The following is a 15,811-nucleotide window of genomic DNA, read 5'->3' as shown; positions in this document are numbered from 1 at the left end:
AACACCACCAACAACAACAACCATGACAACAAGCAGCAGACAGGAGTACTATATGTCCGAAACAACAGGCTAGTACATAATTGTATGGAGTGGCACAGTTAAGTAACAGGAAAAAAAAACTGCTTGTTACTTACCTTCAGTTAAAATTAGTTTAACAAATTGAAAATGATGTTCCAATATAATAATCTTCTTTCTAGTCAAATTGAAAGAAAAAACAGCATTGACCTAGAATGGTTAGGTCACAGCTTTCCAACAGAACTTGGTTTGTCACATTAGGCATATTTAATCATACACTGTGCCTGTCACTCAAGGTTTGCCCCAATGTTTTGGACATATTTGTGTTCTCTTCTCATCAAATTATCTGTAGTCATGATCTCAGTACAATGGCTATTGGACTGGTACAGAGTCAACAACCTGTCTCTGAATGTGGACAAAACAAAAGAGATGGTTGTTGACTTCCAAAGAACATGGAGTGACCACTCTCCACTGTACATTGGCGGCTCATTTGTGGAGAACATCAGGAGCACGAGGTCCTTCAACACCAGCTCCATAGCCAAGAAAGCCCAATGTAGGCTGAGGAAAACCCAGCTTCTATCACCCACCCTCACAATATTCTACAGAGGGACTATTGAGAGCATTCTGAGCAGCTGCATCATGGTCTGGTTTGGAAATTGCACTGTCTTGGATCACAAGACCCTACAGCAGATAGTGAGGACAGCTGAGAAGATCATTGGAGTCTCTTGAAACAGTTCTCTCTTGAAACACATCTCTCTTCCCTTGATCAAGGAAGTTTACACCACACACTGCATCTGGAAAGCCACCAGCATTGTGGATAACCCCACACACAGTCGCTTCACCCTCTTGCTGTCTGGAAAATGGTACCGAAGCATTCGGGCCTTCACAGCCAGGCATATAGCAGTTTCTTCCTACATGCCATCAGACTTCCCAACTCTGAGGGACTGGACTGATACACACGGACTGTTGATCACACCAATCCCACTGCAATCTTTGCACAGTGAACAATAATGTACTATAACTTTCTTACAATGTTTACAATGCTTCTCACATACAAAATACTATTTCTTTCTTTCTACATGTACTACCACAGGGACCTCAGAAAAAGCATTGTTGATGCTCATCAGGCTGGGAAAGGTTACAAAACCATCTCTAAAAAGTTTGGACTCCACCAATCCACAGTCAGACAGATTGTGTACAAATGGAGGAAATTCAAGACCATCGTTACCCTCCCCAGGAGTGGTTGGCCAACAAAGATCACTCCAAGAGCAAGGCGTGTAATAGTCAGCAAGGTCACAAAGGACCTCAGGGTAACTTCTAAGCAACTGAAGGCCTCTCTCACATTGGCTAATGTTAATGTTCATGAGTCCACCATCAGGAGAACACTGAACAACAATGGCATGCATGGCAGGGTTGCAAGGAGAAAGCAACTGCTCTGCAAAAAGAACATTGCTGCTTGTCTGCAGTTTGTTAAAGATCACATGGACAAGCCAGAAGGCTATTGGAAAAATGTTTTGTGGATGGATGAGACCAAAATATAACTTTTTGGTTTAAATGAGAAGAAATGTTTGGAGAAAGGAAATTGAGATTCAAACCAGCAAACTTTTGGTCCCAAAGCTGCTTCTCTAACCATTAGGCTATGGCTTCCCCATCAGGTTCTACTCCTGTCAGCCAAGAAGCCTTCCTTCTTTCAGCAAGACAATGCCAAACCACTTTCTACACATAATAAAACTACATGGCTCCATCGTAAAAGAGTCCGGGTGCTAAACTGGCCTGCCTGCAGTCTAGACTTGTCTCCCATTTAAAACATTTGCCGCATTAGGAACTGCAAAATACGACTGTGGCAGCGGGGGCATGGTCAAGCGCCGGTCTGTGACAGGAGGGCGGAGTCAGGGAAGGTAAGTGGCAGAATCACTACACCTGACGGCAATTAACCTGTGTTTGTGTGTCTTCCCGGTGACCGCGCCCTACTTAAGGAGGGAGAGCGAGAACAGAGGAGCTCATCTCTGGACTAGACGCCGACTGTGTGTGTCTAGCCATATATAATTATTCACTGAAAAGTGTGGCAATAAAGCCTTTTTGAAAACCTGATCTCTGTCCTGCCGTCCCCTGTACTCCACCCACACCTCGTGAACCATTACAGTGGTGCCGAAACCCGGGAACCAGAGTGGAGCACCAGCAGATCAGCCCCATGGAGTCCTCCCCGTTCGCCGACCTGGTCCACGCCCTCGCCAAGGCCCAGCAAAGCCAGCACCAGGCGCTCGCCACCCTCCGGAAGGAACAGGAGCGACGCTTCGAAGCCCTGGTGCTGGCCCAGCAGGAAGACCGCGAGGCATTCCGGCACCTCCTCGGGTTGGCGGGGTCCACCAACGCTCCGGCCGCGGGCCCGTCTCCCCTCACCGTTACCAAGATGGGTCCGCAGGACGACCCCGAGGCTTTCATCACATTATTCGAACAGGTCGCAGAAGCCTCAGAGTGGCCGATGGAGCAGTGCGCGGCGTGCCTTCTCCCCCTCCTAACGGGAGAGGCGCAGCTGGCCGCGCTACAGCTCCCCACCGACCGCCGGCTGGCCTACGCGGACCTCCGCCAGGCCGTCCTCTAGCGCGTGGGGCGCACACCAGAGCAACAGCGCCAGCGCTTCCGTGCTTTGCGCTTGGAGGAAGTCGGCCGGCCGTTCGCGTTTGGCCAGCAGCTCCAGGACGCCTGCTGGCGGTGGTTGAGGGCCGACAACCGCGACGCCGAGGGGCGCATAGACAGGAGGACAGGGTGTACCCCGCCTTTCGCCCGTAGTCAGCTGGGATAGGCTCCAGCTTGCCTGCGACCCTGTAGAACAGGATAAAGCGGCTAGAGATAATGAGATGAGATTAGATATTTATATAGATATTTATGAAGTGTATATATGGTATGTAGTATATATTTATTTTTGTAATTATATATTTATATAGATATTCATGAAGTGTATATATGGTATATATTTTTATAGGTGTATTAATGTAGTTTGGATTTCGGGGTAGTTAAAAAGGGGTGGGAAATTAAAAAAGTATTGTACTTCTTCCCACTCCTTTTTTGAACAATGTGCGGTGTTCTATAATGTCTTAGCTCTTGATGTTTATTTTATTTATTTTTTTAATTTCTCATTTTCTTTCTTTTGTATGTACAAATAGTTACATACTTTTTTTTATACATGTTCGAAATAAAAAAAAAATACATTCAAATTCAATTAATCATACAGTGGTAAACATTCCACTTTTTTGCAAATATTGGTTTGCAAATCTTCATTTGCAAATCTTCATATTCTGTTTTGATTTATGTTTTAAACAGTGTCCCAACTTTTTTGGAATTGGGGTTGTATCTGTTGTGGTTTCAGGCTGTTTGTGGATGTTTACCATATTCCAGAATAGAATAGAAACACTTTTATTGCCAGGTGTGTGGACACACACGAGGAATTTGACTCCGGTTCACTTAGCTCTCACAGTACAAAAACAGATAAAAAAGCGTATACACAAAACAAGCAAACAACAAAAATAGGTGCATAGTGCAAAAGTAACCCAGGTAAATCAAGTATGGAATAGTTAAATAAATATAAAGTATACAGTGTGCACAGAATGATGGTATAAGTCTTCAGATATTTTACAAGTGATATTACTGAAATATGAATCTGGATTTTAGCTGTTCATCACAGAAAGGATTTCCCTTTTAGTGCAATATGGTGCATAGTGCAAAGATGAATAGTCAATTTAAATAAGTTAAAAAAAAATTACACACACACAAGTCACAGTGAGCACAGAATGACAGTATAAGTGTGCGGAGATACAACCCCGATTCCAAAAAAGTTGGGACAAAGTACAAATTGTAAATAAAAACGGAATGCAATAATTTACAAATTTCAAAAACTGATATTGTATTCACAATAGAACATAGACAACATATCAAATGTCGAAAGTGAGACATTTTGAAATTTCATGCCAAATATTGGCTCATTTGAAATTTCATGACAGCAACACATCTCAAAAAAGTTGGGACAGGGGCAATAAGAGGCTGGAAAAGTTAAAGGTACAAAAAAGGAACAGCTGGAGGACCAAATTGCAACTCATTAGGTCAATTGGCAATAGGTCATTAACATGACTGGGTATAAAAAGAACATCCTGGAGTGGCAGCGGCTCTCAGAAGTAAAGATGGGAAGAGGATCACCAATCCCCCTAATTCTGTGCCGACAAATAGTGGAGTAATATTAGAAAGGAGTTCGACAGTGTAAAATTGCAAAGAGTTTGAACATATCATCATCTACAGTGCATAATATCATCAAAAGATTTAGAGAATCTGGAAGAATCTCTGTGTGTAAGGGTCAAGGCCGGAAAACCATACTGGGTGCCCGTGATCTTCAGGCCCTTAGACGGCACTGCATCACATACAGGCATGCTTCTGTATTGGAAATCACAAAATGGGCTCAGGAATATTTCCAGAGAACATTGTCTGTGAACACAATTCACCGTGCCATCCGCCGTTGCCAGCTAAAACTCTATAGTTCAAAGAAGAAGCCGTATCTAAACATGATCCAGAAGTGCAGACGTCTTCTCTGGGCCAAGGCTCATTTAAAATGGACTGTGGCAAAGTGGAAAACTGTTCTGTGGTCAGACGAATCAAAATTTGAAGTTCTTTATGGAAATCAGGGACGCCGTGTCATTCTGACTAAAGAGGAGAAGGACGACCCAAGTTGTTATCAGTGCTCAGTTCAGAAGCCTGCATCTCTGATGGTATGGGGTTACATTAGCGCATGTGGCATGGGCAGCTTACACATCTGGAAAGACACCATCAATGCTGAAAGGTATATCCAGGTTCTAGATCAACATATGCTCCCATCCAGACGATGTCTCTTTCAGGGAAGACCTTGCATTTTCCAACATGGCAATGCCAAACCACATACTGCATCAATTACAGCATCATGGCTGCGTAGAAGAAGGGTCCCGGGAACTTAACTGGCCAGCCTGCAGTCCAGATCTTCCACCCATAGAAAACATTTGGCGCATTGTAAAACGGAAGATACGACAAAAAAGACCTAAGACAGTTGAGCAACTAGAATCCTAAATTAGAGAAGAATGGGTTAACATTCCTATCACTAAACTTGAGCAACTTGTCTCCTCAGTCCCCAGACGTTTACAGACTGTTGTAAAGAGAAAAGGGGATGTCTCACAGTGGTAAACATGGCCTCGTCCCAACTTTTTTGAGATGTGTTGTTGTCATGAAATTTAAAATCACCTAATTTTTCTCTTTAAATGATACATTTTCTCAGTTTAAACATTTGATATGTCATCTATGTTCTATTCTGAATAAAATATGGAATTTTGAAACTTCCACATCATTGCATTCCGTTTTTATTTACAATTTGTACTTTGTCCCAACGTTTTTGTAATCGGGGTTGTATTTTGCAAGTGATATTACGAATGTGGATTTTAGCTGAAAGGGCATTCTTCATCTCCCAGCCAGTGTCGTTATACTTCAAGGGCTGCTTTGAGTGTAGGAATGGTTCCATCCATCAACCCATCCATTATCTATCCAGCTTTTCTGTCAGGGCTGCAGGGGAAGCTGGAGCCAAACCCAGCTGACTTCGGGCGAGAGATGGGGTTCACCCTGGGCAGGTTGCCAAACTACTGCAGGGCTAACAGAGAGATGAAGAACTATTTACATTCACATTCACACCTATGGGCAATTTAGAGTAGCCAGCTCACCTAAATCCACATGTTGTTAGATTGTAGGAGGAAACTGGAGCACCCAGAAGAAACCCACGCAGCCACAGGGAGTTCGTGCAAACTCCACACAGAAAGGTTCTAGATGACCGCATGGTATGAACCCAGAACCTTCTGCAAGGATGTTTCACACATAATTCTTTCAGCAAAATGTTTTTGAATACATTTACAGAAGAATCTACACCATATGGCCAAAAGTATGTGAACACTGGCCTATGACCCCTATATGTTGGCCTTTCCCCAAATCTTTTCCACAAAGTTGGAAGCATTGTATAGGATGACTTCGTGTGCTGTAACATTAAGAATTTCCTTCACTGGAACTAAGAGGCCTAAACCTGTTCCAATGTGATAATGTCCCTGTGCACAAAGCCATCTCCATGAACACATGGTTTGCCAAGGTAGGAGTGGAAGAACTTGAGTAATCTGATAAGAACCTCATCTCATCTCATTATCTCTAGCTGCTTTATCCTGTTCTACAGGGTCGCAGGCAAGCCGGAGCCTATCCCAGCTGACTACGGGCGAGAGGCGGGGTACACCCTGGACAAGTCGCCAGGTCATCACAGGGCTGACACATAGACACAGACAACCATTCACACTCACATTCACACCTACGGTCAATTTAGAGTCACCAGTTAACCTAACCTGCATGTCTTTGGACTGTGGGGGAAACCGGAGCACCTGGAGGAAACCCACGTGGACACAGGGAGAACACGCAAACTCCACACAGAAAGGCCCTCGCCGGCCACAGGGCTCGAACCCGGACCTTCTTGCTGTGAGGCGACAGCGCTAACCACTACACCACCGTGCCACCCTGTTTTCCTGTTTTAGACTCTTATTACTAAAATCAATAAAATTTAATTTTGTAATAGCATTTTCTTTCACCAGATGACATCAACATCCCACTGAACGGCAACTCGTGGAATTCTGAAGTGGAACCTGTTAAAATTCTTTCTTGGAATATCAACAATTTCCAAGAGCTTGAAATGTAGATAATTTAATAAATAAACTTACAACTGCCATATTTCTATCACAACACACCTTGATGTACTATGCAGAAGCTACTTATGCTCTAGATTAAGTAGTTTAGGTGTGTAAGATTAGGGCTGGAGCTAATCACTGCAGGGGCAGGGTTGAGAAGACATGATGCCATTTATTCCTGAAGACCTTCTCAGATGTCTGGCTGATCAATCCACCATGATCAACAGGCCATCTCCTGCTTTTTAAAAAATAACACCATTTATGTTTTATCCACGAGAACAGTAATACTGACCAGGAGATCATTTTCTATAAAATACTTTTCTAGGAGTCATTCATTCAGAAACACAAGCATTATTAATTCACACTTTGCTTATTAGCTCTACCGTAGGATAGGGGTGCACAAGGAAAAGGGTGCATCACTAAATATGAATGAGTTACAGGATATATATATATATACAGTGGTGCTTGAAAGTTTGTGAACCCTTTAGAATTTTCTATATTTCTGCATAACTATGACCTAAAACATCATCAGATTTTCACACAAGTCCAAAAAGTAGATAAAGGGAACCCAGTTAAACAAATGAGACAAAAACATTATACTTGGTCATTTATTTATTAAGGAAAATGATCCGATATTACATATCTGTGAGTGGCAAAAGTATATGAGCCTTTGCTTTCAGTATCTGGTGTGACCCCCTTGTGCAGCAATAACTGCAACAAAACATTTCCAGTAACTGTTGATCAGATCTGCACACCGGCTTGGAGGAATTTTAGCCCATTCCTCCATACAGAACAGCTTCAACTCTGGGATGTTGGTGGGTTTCCTCACATGAACTGCTCACTTCAGGTCCTTCCACAACATTTCGATTGGATTAAGGTCAGGACTTTGACTTGGCCATTCCAAAACATTAACTTTGTTCTTCTTTAACCATTCTTTGGTAGAACGACTTGTGTGCTTAGGGTCGTTGTCTTGCTGCATGGCCCACCTTCTCTTGAGATTCAGTTCATGGACAGATGTCCTGACATTTTCCTTTAGAATTCACTGGTATAATTCAGAATTCATTGTTCCATCAATGATGGCAAGCCGTCCTGGCTCAGATGCAGCAAAACAGGCCCAAACCATGATACTACCACCACCATGTTTCCCAGATGGGATAAGGTTCTTATGCTGGAATGCAGTGTTTTCCTTTCTCCAAACATAATGCTTCTCATTTGAACCAAAAAGTTATATTTTGGTCTCATCCATCCACAAAACATTTTTCCAATAGCCTTCTGGCTTGTCCGTGTGATCTTTAGCAAACTGCAGACGAGCAGCAATATGCTTTTTGGAGATCAGTGGCCTTCCCCTTGCAAACCTACCATGCACACCATTGTTGTTCAGTGTTCTCCTGATGGTGGACTCATGAACATTAACATTAGCCAATGTGAGAGAGGCCTTCAGTTGCTTAGAAGTTACCCTGAGGTCCTTTGTGACCTCGCCGACTATTACACGCCTTGCTCTTGGAGTGATCTTTGTTGGTTGACCACTCCTGGGGAGGGTAACAATGGTCTTGAATTTCCTCCATTTGTACACAATCTGTCTGACTGTTGATTGGTGGAGTCCAAACTCTTTAGAGATGGTTTTGTAAACTTTTCCAGCCTGATAAGCATCAACAACACTTTTTCTGAGATCCTCAGAAATCTCCTTTGTTCATGCCATGATACACTTCCACAAACATGTGTTGTGAAGATCAGACTTTGATAGATCCCTGTTCTTTAAATAAAACAGGGTGCCCACTCACACCTGATTGTCATCCCATTGATTGAAAACACCTGACTCTAATTTCACCTTCAAATTAACTGCTAATCCTAGAGGTTCACATACTTTTGCCACTCACAGATATGTAATATTGGATCATTTTCCTCAATAAACAAATGACCAAGTATAATATTTTTGTCTCATTTGTTTAACTGGGTTCTCTTTATCTACTTTTAGGACTTGTGTGAAAATCTGATGATGTTTTAGGTTACATTTATGCAGAAATATAGAAAATTCTAAAGGGTTCACAAACTTTCAAGCACCACTGTATATATGAGTGGGATTTAGCCTGTGTACAAACATGTGACCAAGATCAACTTTTAGTTCATCTGCTCTCTCTCTCTCTCTCTCTCTCCTAGGTATTTTAAGAGAGAGGTAACATCAGGTTTAATATGTCACATTATGCCTTCTTTTTGCTCAAGAAAATAGTTTTGCTCAAGCTTAGTCTTATGAGTATTTATTCAGTCATTAGGTTAGCACTGTCGCCTCACAGCAAGAAGGTTCTGGGTTTGAGCCCAGTAGCTGACGGGGTCCTTTCTGTGTGGAGTTTGTATGTTCTCCCCGTGTCCGCGTGGGTTTCCTCCGGGTGCTCCGGTTTCCCCCACAGTCCAAAGATATGCAGGTTAGGTTAATTGGTGGCTCTAAATTGACCGTAGGTGTGAATGTGAGTGTGAATGGTTGCTTGTCTCTATGTGTTAGTCCTGTGATGATCTGGCAACTTGTCCAGGGTGTACCCCGCCTCTCACCCATAGTCAGCTGGGATAGGCTCCGGCTTACCCGCGACTCTGCACAGGATAAGCAGTTACAGATGATGGATGGATGGATGGATATTTCACAGTGAGCAAATTTTCAGAAATGAGCAAGGAGTGCTCTCTGCAGGTCCAATATTGCATTACAACAGCATTTAAGTCAATGGAAAACTCAATTATAAGAAATAGTAAAGTAAAGAAACAGGAAATATGAACTTCAACTTCATTTTCTGGAGTAATGCATGAAGGGATAAGCAAAAAAATCGAAGCTTGAAGTTTTGCTAATTTCTGCCAGACTCACACATTTTGTGATGGATGAATGATGTTTTCAATTGGGTAATTATTATTATTATTATTGTTGTTGTTGTTGTTGTTGTTTTCAAAAATCATGGGAAATTTAATGAACTCTTTGTTCATTAAAATAACCAATTAACAGATCTTTTTAACACTTGATCATCTAAAACCTCGGAAAATTGGTTTATCTCAAAATGACTGCTATCATTTCTACTGCAAATGTGTCTCTCTATATATAGATAAATGCAAATCACCTATATTCTTGATATTAAAAGATCCAATAAAACTGTAAAACTGTAGCACAGAATTTATAGTGTGTTAATTTCTTACAGTACAAAGCAACAAAAACCTCATAAGAATGCTGAAAGACAAATCATTTCCATGAACTGTACATGAATTCTGATACACTTCAGCACAGAGCAAGAGAACGTAATCTATTAAGAGAGAAGTCATATCAGGTTTAATATGTTACCATTATGCCTTTTTTGCTCAAGAAAATAACCCTGCTAAAAATCTTCTATAGGAATCCTATAGAAAACTTAATGGAAATCCTGTAGAATTTTAGTTCATGTAGAACCCAAGTTCTATAGAAAAACAGTTCTAGAGGCACATTCTATTGAGAAAAATTCCTATAGACCAGTTCTATAGACCCAGCAATTCAGCAGCGACGATTGCTACAGGTTCTTTTGGCATTCTTCCATGCAAACTGCACTGTTGATCAGCCCCTAAAATTTGTCACCTCGATATACACATATTTGTAAATACTTGCAGTATATTTTGGAATGAAAATTATTAAATATTTTAAGATAGATCATTGTGCATCCTGCTAATGGATTTATATTCATCAAGATAGATGCAGTGGTTTATTTCCACTAAAATGCAGTTACTGCAGGTGGTGTGAAGTTTCAACTACTACGAAATGTATAAATTTAATAAACGACCATATTTTCCCAGAGAAAAATCCATATTGTATTTAAAAAAATAATTCCTAGTTCCTCCTCCAAATAATTCTGGTGATCAGGTGAGTTAAGTTGAAACCACTGGGCTGAGGAACTGAAATTTCATGACATGGTCATGACATTTTAGCCATACTTACAAGCTAAAGTTCAAAAAGAGAAATCATATTGCATGCCAGCAAGCTGTATATGGTCTGGGATCCTCTGGGCTCTCTCCAGTTCCTTTCGTATGGTTTACCCAACAGTGGTGCCACCACCGTCATATAAAGGAAATATTCTTGAGTAGACACAAAAACACCAGGCCAATAAATAATGTTCAAATATAGATTTCCTACAGAACTTGAGTTTTAATAGGAATGTTCTGTCCGAAAGAACACACTTGGCAAGTTCCATACAACGCTGAGAAAAGCCTTCCTGAGGAGGCTGCAGTCCTTTAACATCTGCAGGAAACTCCTGTGGATGTTCTATCAGTCTGTGGTCGCCAGTGTCCTGTTTTACACCGTGGTGTGCTGGGGGGGGGCAGCACATCCAAGAAGGACACATCCAGGCTGGACAAACTGATCAGGCGGGCCGGCTCTGCGGTCGGCATGAAGCTGGACTCTATGGTGACGGTGGCAGAGAAGAGGACTATGGACAAACTACTGAACATCATGGACGATGCCAGTCACCCTCTGCACACCGTCATCAGCAACCAGAGGAGCCTGTTCAGTGACAGAATGCTCCTTCCCAAGTGCAGGACGAACAGACTTAAAAACTTCTTTGTCCCTCACGCCATCAGACTGTACAACTCCTCTCTGGGGGGGAGGAGGGGTAACAGGAGGACAGAGGACGGGAAGGGAAGGAGCAGGAGCCTAGCCTGACAAAAAGCAATACTGGACAATGTGCAATATAAATGTGCAATACCTCTCCTGCTAGATTTTTTTGTTCATATTTTATTTTTTATCTTTGTATATGTTAATACTTAATTTATCTAGAAGTATTCTCTACTTTCTATTCTCTGTTTATTCTGTAATGATGCTGCTGGAATTTTAATTTCCCTGAGGGAACCCGCCCAAAGGGATCAATAAAGTTTTATCTATCTATCTATCTATCTATCTATCTATCTATCTATCTATCTATCTATCTATCTATCTATCAAAACTTCTTGTTCTATAGGACACAATTCAGTCTCTTATGGAACCATGCTGAAATCCTGTAGAACACCAGAGTTCTATAGAAAGTCCTATAGAGTACCATTGAGTCCTATAGAACTTCTATAGGACATTTTTTGCAGGGAAAAGTTCAGAAAACGTGTCAAATCTTAGTTTTATGAGTATTTATTCAGTGGTTATGACCAGTATGTTGTGATTTTTTTTTCTGAAAAAAAAAAGAGCAATGAGTGCTCTCTACAGGTCCAAAATTGTATTACAACAGCAAGAAAGAGCAAATAACCTCATTTTCTGGAGTGAGGTATGAAGGGATAAGCAAAAAAGTTAAAAGTTTTGCAAATTTCTTCCAGACTCACATTTTGTGATGGATGATGTTTTTAATCAGGTTTCATTTTTTTCTTTCAGAAATCTCATCTCATCTCATTATCTCTAGCCGCTTTATCCTGTTCTACAGGGTCGCAGGCAAACTGGAGCCTATCCCAGATAACTACGGGCGAAAGGCAGGGTACACCCTGGACAAGTCACCAGGTCATCACAGGGCTGACACATAGACATAGACAACCATTCACACTCACATTCACACCTACGGTCAATTTAGAGTCACCAGTTAACCTAACCTGCATGTCTTTGGACTGTGGGGGAAACCGGAGCACCCGGAGGAAACCCACGCGGACACAGGGAGAACATGCAAATTCCACACAGAAAGGCCCTTGCCGGCCACGGGGCTTGAACCCAGACCTTCTTGCTGTGAGGCGACAGCGCTAACCACTACGCCACCGTGCTGCCCTCTTTCAGAAATAATGGGAAATTTTGTGAACTCTAGATTTCTTAAAATAGCCAATTAACAGACCACCTTTACACTGGATCTTTATCTAAAACCTGGGGAAATGGATTTGTTTAAAATCCACTGCAGTCACTTCTGTTGCAAAGGTGTCTCTCTACTGTATATATATGTCAACTAATGCAAATCAGCTATATTATTAATTATTATTAATTGTTAATTTTTAACAGTAAAATGCAACAAAACCTCATCAGAAAACTCTTATAAGAAAGACAAATTGTCCATGATCTGTCCATGAATTCTGATACACTTGAGAACGGAACATAAGTAAATAATCTCTTACAATGTAGGCAGTGCTTGAGTGTTGATTTGGAGGCCTCAAATATTGGTAGGAATAATGGTTTTCATATTAACATCAGGGGCGGCACGGTGGTGTAGTGGTTAGCGCTGTCGCCTCACAGCAAGAAGGTCCGGGTTCGAGCCCAGTGGCCAGCGAGGGCTTTTCTGTGCGGAGTTTGCATGTTCTCCCCGTGTCCACGTGGGTTTCCTCCGGGTGCTCCGGTTTCCCCCACAGTCCAAAGACATGCAGGTTAGGTTAACTGGTGACTCTAAATTGACCGTAGGTGTGAGTGTGAATGGTTGTCTGTGTCTATGTGTCAGCCTTGTGATGACCTGGCGACTTGTCCAGGGTGTACCCCGCCTTTCGCCCGTAGTCAGCTGGGATAGGCTCCAGCTTGCCTGCGACCCTGTAGAACAGGATAAAGCGGCTAGAGATAATGAGATGAGATATTAACATCAACCTGGAAGAAAAAAAACACATCTCTTTACATTTCTGCTTGGCAAGAGAACTGAAAAGCACAAACACAGGACTGTGCAAAGGTCCGAGGGACCCTCTCTCTCTCTCTCTCTCTCTCTCTATATATATATATATATATATATATATATATATATACAGACACACACAGGTATATAGGAATTGAAGCAGGTAAATTGTTTCAAATACCTGGGATCGCTAGTCGCTGATAGAGGAGGGTGTGAAAAGGAGGTACAAGCAAGGGTGAGTGCCAGCTGGATGAAATGGAAGGAGGTTAAGCCAGTTATAACTGACAAAAGGATGCCAATGAGACTGAAAGCAAATGTCTATACAACTGTAGTCAGGCCAGTGTTGACTTATGGGTCAGAATGCTGGGGCTTAAAGAAGAAAGATCAAAGAAAACTACTAACAACAGAGTTGAGCATGCTCCGAAAGATGCTGGGAGTGACACTGTGTGATAGGATAAGAAATGAGAAAGTGAGAAGAAGAAGAACAACAGTGATGGCAAGTGTAGTAACAGTAATAGAACAAAATAAACTCCACTGGTATGGTCATATTTTAAGGACAAAGGAGGAGAAGGTGGTAAAACAGGCATGGGAAGAGCCAGTGAGGGGAAAGAGGAGCAGAGGGCACCAGTTGAAGAGATGGAAAGATGGACTGAGTGAGAGACTGGAAGAACTAGGGTTGAACGAACAGGACGCCGAGGACAGGCAGAAATGGAGGAGGGGGATCATGGCCACCGACCCCCAACCAGGGGAATAATAAGGTGTTGGCAAAGAAGAAGAAGATATATATATATAAAATCCAGCCACTGGGGGTGCATAAGTGTACTCTTGGTGCCAGTCCCAAGCCTGGATAAATTGGAGAGGGTTGCATCAGGAAGGGCATCCGGCGTAAAACTGTGCCAAATCTAACATGCGGAATGAAAAGAGAAATACCATACCGGATCGGTCGGGGCCCAGGTTAACAATGACCACCTCCGGTACTGTTGGTCAACAGGTTGCCGGTGGAAAGTATGCTCCTGTTGTGTCAAAACGCAGAAGGAGAAAGAGGGGGGAAGGCGTGTTAGGAGAGAGCATGGAAGATGGAAGGGAAGGAGCTTAGAATTGAGGGTAGGAACACTGACTGGCAGAGTGAGAGAATTAGCAGGTATGATGGAAAGAAGGAAGTTGGACATTTCATGTGTGCAAGAGACGAGGTGGAAAGGAAGCAAGGCCAAGAACATTGGACGTGGATGCAAGTTGTTTTATTATGGAGTCGATGGAAAGAGAAATGGTGTTGGTATTGTTTTGAGGGGAGAGTTGGTCAACAGTGTGATTGATGTGAAGAGGGTGTCAGATACAGTGATAGGCATGAAGTTGGAGATTCGAGGAGTGGTAATCACTGTTGTGTGTACGTACGCCCCACAGGTTGGATGTGAGAATGAAGAGAAAGAGTCTTTCTGGGAAAAGATGGATGGAGTGGTAGAAGGTATACTGAGGGAGAAGCGCATACCGATAGGAGCAGATTTCAATGGACATGTTGGTGAGGGAAACAGAGGAGATGAGGACGTGATGGGCAGATATGGTGTGAGAGAGAAAAATGTGGAAGGGCAAATGGTGGTTGATTTTTCAAAGAGGATGAATTTGGTAATAGTCAATACATACTTCGAGAAGAAAGAGCAGCACAGGGTGACGTTTAAGAGTGGAGGAAGATCTACACAGGTGGACTACATACTCTGCAGAAGGGGTAACCTGAAGGAGATTGGAGACTGTAAAGTGATGGCAGGGGAGAGTGTAGCTAGACAACATCAAGTGGTCGTGTGCAGGATGAGCTTGAAAGTGAAAAAGAGGAAGCGTGAAATAGTGGAGTCGAAGATTAAGTGGTGGAAACTAAAAGAGGTTGAACATCAGAAGGAGTTTAGGGAAGAAATGAGATGAGCATTGAGTGGTAATGGAAGTCTGCCAGAAGATTGGGATACTACGGCTGTACTAGTAAGAGAGGCAGCAAGGAAGGTGCTAGGGTGGTCATCGGGAAGGAGGAAGGAAGACAAGGAGACATAGTGGTGGAACAAAGAAGTGCAGGAAATTATAAAAGAGAAGAGGCTAGCAAAGAAGAATTGGGACGATCAGAGATGAGGAAAGCAGGCGGTTATACAGAGAGATGAGACAGAAGGCAAAAAGAGCAGTAGCAAAGGCCAAAGCAGATGCATACCAGGAGTTGTATGAAAGACTGGTGACCAAAGAAGGAGAGAAAGACCTGTACAGACTAGCTAGGCATAGAAACAGGAAAGCGAGGGATGTACAGCAGGTAAGAGTGATGAAAGATCTCATCTCATTCTCATTATCTCTAGCCGCTTTATCCTGTTCTACAGGGTCGCAGGCAAGCTGGAGCCTATCCCAGCTGACTACGGGCGAAAGGCGGGGTACACCCTGGACAAGTCGCCAGGTCATCACAAGGCTGACACATAGACACAGACAACCATTCACACTCACACCTACGGTCAATTTAGAGTCACCAGTTAACCTAACCTGCATGTCTTTGGACTGTGGGGG

Source organism: Neoarius graeffei, chromosome 18 (assembly GCF_027579695.1).
Source record: "Neoarius graeffei isolate fNeoGra1 chromosome 18, fNeoGra1.pri, whole genome shotgun sequence".
Taxonomy (NCBI): Eukaryota; Metazoa; Chordata; class Actinopteri; order Siluriformes; family Ariidae; genus Neoarius; species Neoarius graeffei.
This window is presented reverse-complemented; position numbering follows the sequence as displayed.